We start from the raw sequence: 6,022 nt of genomic DNA, 5'->3' as shown, positions 1-6,022 counted from the left end.
CATCATCTCATGATTTACTAGAAGATGAAATACACTTTACAGGAGTATGTTTTGGTGAACATTTAGCCCTACTATGCTACCCAATTTACAGCCATTCAAGGTCATAGATGTCCAATTGATTCTAAGGTCAATGTAACTGATAAAGTTACAGTGTCACTGACGGTGACATTTGTCCCATTCATTTTGTCTGGGAAGGGTATGGAGTCAAATTAGTCCAAATTAGACAATATAGTATGTTCGCAAAATAAATAAATACAAAATAAATTGTGTTTGGGGAAAAAAATGCCTTCTCAAAAGCAAAATTATGTTTTGTGTGTGAAAATATTTTTTTACGGTTGGAAAATTACCTTTTTTTCTGCGAACAGAAAGATACAGTGCCTTGCAAAAGTATTCGGCCCCCTTGAATCTTACAACCTTTCGCCACATTTCAGGCTTCAAACATAAATATATGAAATTTAATTTTTTTGTCAAGAATCAACAACAAGTGGGACACAATCGTGAAGTGGAACAACATTTATTGGATAATTTAAACTTTTTTAACAAATAAAAAACTGAAAAGTGGGGCGTGCAATATTATTCGGCCCCTTTACTTTCAGTGTATAAATGCACCTGCTCTGTGATAGTCTCAGGGTTCTGTTTAAAGTGCAGAGAGCATTATGAAAACCAAGGAACACACCAGGCAGGTCCGAGATACTGTTGTGGAGAAATTTAAAGCCGGATTTGGATACAAAAAGATTTCCCAAGCTTTAAACATCTCAAGGAGCACTGTGCAAGCCATCATATTGAAATGGAAGGAGCTTCAGACCACTGCAAATCTACCAAAACCCGGCCGTCCTTCCAAACTTTCTTCTCAAACAAGGAGAAAACTGATCAGAGATGCAGCCAAGAGGCCCATGATCACTCTGGATGAACTGCAGAGATCTACAGCTGAGGTGGGAGAGTCTGTCCATAGGACAACAATCAGTCGTACACTGCACAAATCTGGCCTTTATGGAAGAGTGGCAAGAAGAAAGCCATTTCTCAAAGATATCCATAAAAAGTCTCGTTTAAAGTTTGCCACAAGCCACCTGGGAGACACACCAAACATGTGGAAGAAGGTGCTCTGGTCAGATGAAACCTAAATTGAACTTTTTGGCCACAATGCAAAACGATATGTTTGGCGTAAAAGCAACACAGCTCATCACCCTGAACACACCATCCCCACTGTCAAACATGGTGGTGGTAGCATCATGGTTTGGGCCTGCTTTTCTTCAGCAGGGACAGGGAAGATGGTTAAAATTGACGGGAAGATGGATGCAGCCAAATACAGGAACATTCTGGAAGAAAACCTGTTGGTATCTGCACAAGACCTGAGACTGGGACGGAGATTTATCTTCCAACAGGACAATGATCCAAAACATAAAGCCAAATCTGCAATGGAATGGTTCAAAAATAAACGTATCCAGGTGTTAGAATGGCCAAGTCAAAGTCTAGACTTCAATCCAATCGAGAATCTGTGGAAAGAGCTGAAGACTGCTGTTCACAAACACTCTCCATCCAACCTCACTGAGCTCGAGCTGTTTTGCAAGGAAGAATGGGCAAGAATGTCAGTCTCTCGATGTGCAAAACTGATAGAAACATACCCCAAGCGACTTGCAGCTGTAATTGGAGCAAAAGGTGGCGCTACAAAGTATTAACGCAAGGGGGCCGAATAATATTGCACGCCCCACTTTTCAGTTTTTTATTTGTTAAAAAAGTTTAAATTATCCAATAAATTTTGTTCCACTTCACGATTGTGTCCCACTTGTTGTTGATTCTTGACAAAAAATTAAAATTTTATATCTTTATGTTTGAAGCCTGAAATGTGGCGAAAGGTTGCAAGGTTCAAGGGGGCCGAATACTTTTGCAAGGCACTGTATTTTTGTTGTTGTGCTCACTATGTCAAAATAATCCCACAAACACCACACAGCCATTGGCTAACCTGCATTTGGCTAACCAGCCAGCCAATGGCTGTATGATGGGTAGTTCCTCTAGTCTACACGCTCATTCTTCCCACAGCCTCGTAGTCATTGGAATACAAAAGTGTCTTTTGGACATTCAGCGGTTTCATCTAGTGTTGTTTTGTATCGTATATACATAAAATAAAAAAGTGTAACTAATACAAATAAAATGAAAAGTGATAAATGCCGTAAGTAATAAATATACAGTGGACCTTCATGATACAAACATCTCACCTTATGTGATTTTCACTATGCAAGCATCGTCACGAGATTTTTCACTGTACAAGCACCAGAAAAGCCTCTCTCTTGCTTGGCGTGTCCGGGTCCCTCTGCATCCTGCCAGGTGACATGGGAGCTCTCTTTTTCACTTTGTCTTTTCTAGCGGGACGCCGAGACACAGGAGAAATAGTACGCCTGCCGGTGTCCTGCCAATGTAGTTAACCCCGTCAAAAACTGTATCCCCTGGACGGAGCCACTGCGCTGCACTGATTTGCTTGATTTCAGTGTTTTGGTGATGTAGTTATCTACGAGGTTTTAAAACATGGCCCATCCATCAGAAAAAAATCAAACTTTTTTGTTTCTGTCGTATAACGTAACATACGTACTGAACGTAAAAAAAGGCAATGTTTTACTGTTGTACTCGTAGCATGACCTATAACTGTTATTACTGTAATTCAAGTCCTGTATGGAGTTTCTCCAATTTGATAAATGTTGATGTCCAAAATATATAACTGTGATTCTTTTCTGGCTTCAATTAATTGCATAAGTCGACTTAACTCATAACTAATGAGCGTGTGTGCGCTCTCGCGGCCGGGGGATACAATTTTTGACGGGGGTAACTACATTGGCAAGACACCGGTGGTGGCTCTGTTGTACAATTAGCGTCTTTAGTCGGGCAAAAAAAAGCACTGCTCACCATTTTTGTGGTGCTCTCTGGCGTTTCATGATCCACATTTTCAAGTCTTGGTTCTTGCTTAGTAGTTGTCACTTTTGAAAGCTTAGGCTAAGCAAAGCAAATGACTATCTAAGGTGCTAGTCAGATGATCTGTTCGAAAAATAATTTTGACCCATCATAAAAATATCTTTTTTTGTTCATTTCATTCATTTTTGTTGTTTGTTTTATTGCTTTACAATTTTTATAGACAATATTTTACCGGAAAACTCTGAATATTAAAATCCTATATAGGAAAGTCAATTACATGCAATGACACTTTTCGGCCACCAGGGAGACTTACCCCACCCCGCTCCCTTTAAACTCCTCGTATGATCGCATCAACAGATGCTGCTCATCCTCCTTGTCTAATTTTGTATTGAAGTGCATCCGAATCATTTGTGCTTACAAGTGAACATAAACCATGACCCCCAGGGAAATGACGACCAAAGAACTGTGGTAAGAAAAAGGAAAGACTCAGAGACTCAGGATGTTTAGTAAGCATCTGTTCACATTTCTTATTACTTCTGTTCTACTGTGATTATTTTGTTCAAAGAACCAGTGAGCATCTCACAATGTTAACCCACCGATGCATGAATTATGAAATCCTTGGTCAAGATTGTTTTCTGGTATGTTTTTATTCTTCTTAGAACAAGAAAATAATATTAAAGTTCTTATTTTTCAAAAATATAATTTTATTCATGAAGTTACAGGACATATCCCATCCCTTGGACTACACGCTCCTGCACACTCAACATAAAACTATTAAAAATCAATTAATTTGTGTTCTATAGTGAATATATAGAAAACATTGATCCCTTTTATGCTTTGATAAAGTAAAGTAAATAAAGTAAATATGTCAACAATTTGTGGGACATTTCAACACTTTCAACACTATAGGCACAATGCAAAGGCCTAAATAAGAAAACCATTGAAACAATGTGACCAAGCACCAACGTCTCTGTTGTTGTCTGGCAGCCACTTATAATCACTGTTGTCACTGTAGTCATCATCACTGAAGCTGTTTTTTTTTTATCCGTACCGATTTTGTCACCGTTTCGGCAACTAGACTATGTGCGGTACGATGCGTTACGTTGGTTGAATAACGCGAGAAAAGTAAGAGTCACAGAGAGAGAAGAGTGTTTGTTTTGACGCTGTAGCAAACGCGATTCTAGGCTAGGTGGCTCCAATATTTCCTGACTATAGCCGACAGCCTACAATCTACGCCTAGATATCACATGCATATAGAAGTACATGCGAAATGACAGACTCTGCGGCGTTGGTAAACAGCCGCCATTATAAAGCGGTCGACTTCTCAGAAAGACTCAGTTGTAGTGAACCTTCCTAGCTAACCTAAGTAACTTTTTATCTAAAATACTCCTAAATCAGCAAAATCTTGACTTGAATCTATCTTTAAATGATGAAACAGTTTTAAAACTTTCACATGTCGAAAGTAGAAAGAAGGGAACTAATGCAAAAATAGGAGCAATTTTAACAACTTTAATGGTTGATTCACAACATTAAATGACTTCCAAACATAGCAAAGGTTACTATGTTTTTTTGTTTTGTTTTGTTTTGTTTTGGTATGAAAAAAAAAAGGAAAAAAAAGAAAGGTAACACCAGTTACTTTGCCAAGAAATAATTACTCTTACATTCAGGTAACTGAGTTACTGACTCAATAACTTTTAGGGAGAAGTAAATTGTAACTGTAATTAATTACTTTTTAAAAGTAAGATTGACAACACTGGTCATAAAGATGAAGTCTGCAGAATGAAAAGTGATGAAAGCGGAGATTTTATTCTGCCAATTTGTTGCCGACCACAATTTATCTGCAACTATTGCTGATCACTTCTCAGAATTAGCAAAAAATATGTTCCCTGACTTAAAGATTGCATCGGTAAGTTAATTTTATCAATTGACCTTATTAATTTACCATATTGGCCCGAATATAAGACAGTGTTTTTTTGCATTGAAATAAGATTGAGAAAGTCGGGGTCGCCGTATATTCACGGTCTAGACATTACACCAATTCACAACGCTAGATGGCGCCAGATATAATTGAAGCGATGTTCTGTCATGACAGATCTCAGCTACTCTCAAGTTTAACCAGTTTGCATTATTTTATTGCAATGTTTTTCCTTATTCAGATTTGTTTTAAGACTACAGTTACAGTTAGACTTCACTTTGATGGTTAATGCACAATAGATTGGTTTATTTACATTTCAAAAACCAGAAGCCATTCATTTACGAATGTGATTGCACTTTAGTTTACATATTTAAATGTTCAGATATTAAGATTTGAATGAGGCAAAATAACATGCTTTTTCTTTCAAATATATTGTTAGAATCATTTTCTTCAGATGTACTGTAATTATTTTCTGTATAAAAATAATATGGTGTTCAAAAAGTCATTTTTCAGACTTGAGTCTTGAAAAAGAGGGGATGGTCTTATAATCAGGGCCGTCTTATATTTGGGCCAATACGGTATAATTGGACACACTAACGAAGCACCTTCAAGTCAACCTGAATTGTGAGCTGAAGTGCCATGAAGTGTAGCCATCAAAAGACATGATAGAAATTGCCAAAAGTGCTACATACAATTATAACAAAAGTCACTGTTAAATTTTAGTAATCGTGATGTAGCCGAAGATTTTGATTGTTCTTTGATTGCACCAGGTTATATGTTACAATATTACCAATAAATTCATATTATTTCAAAAATTGAGTTTTATTTTTCTTTCATATTGCACGCTATATACGACGTTGTAAGATTAGTCACCAATTTGTAAGGGCATACGTCACTATTTGAAAGATTGCCAACGGCCTTGAGTTGACAGGTATGAGTATAGTCAACCATCCCAAGTTATTTTTCCCCAACAGCTGTCAGGATCCAAACCATGTCGGATGTTGTTTAAGGCTGGAAGACAAAATTCAGGTGTGATCACACTCATAGGAGACTTTTTTTTTTTTTTTTGCCTCATCAGTTAAGGACAAGCCCATGCGAGATATCTGTGACAACAATGATCAGACGTGGTGTCTTTCTTCATCAGATGTGTGAGACCAGACAGCATGAAACTTGCTTTTACAAATAATTTGCACTGCCTGAACATAG

This window comes from Corythoichthys intestinalis, chromosome 3, assembly GCF_030265065.1.
Source record: "Corythoichthys intestinalis isolate RoL2023-P3 chromosome 3, ASM3026506v1, whole genome shotgun sequence".
In the NCBI taxonomy this organism is placed as follows: Eukaryota; Metazoa; Chordata; class Actinopteri; order Syngnathiformes; family Syngnathidae; genus Corythoichthys; species Corythoichthys intestinalis.
Note: the sequence above shows the minus strand (reverse complement) of the source record.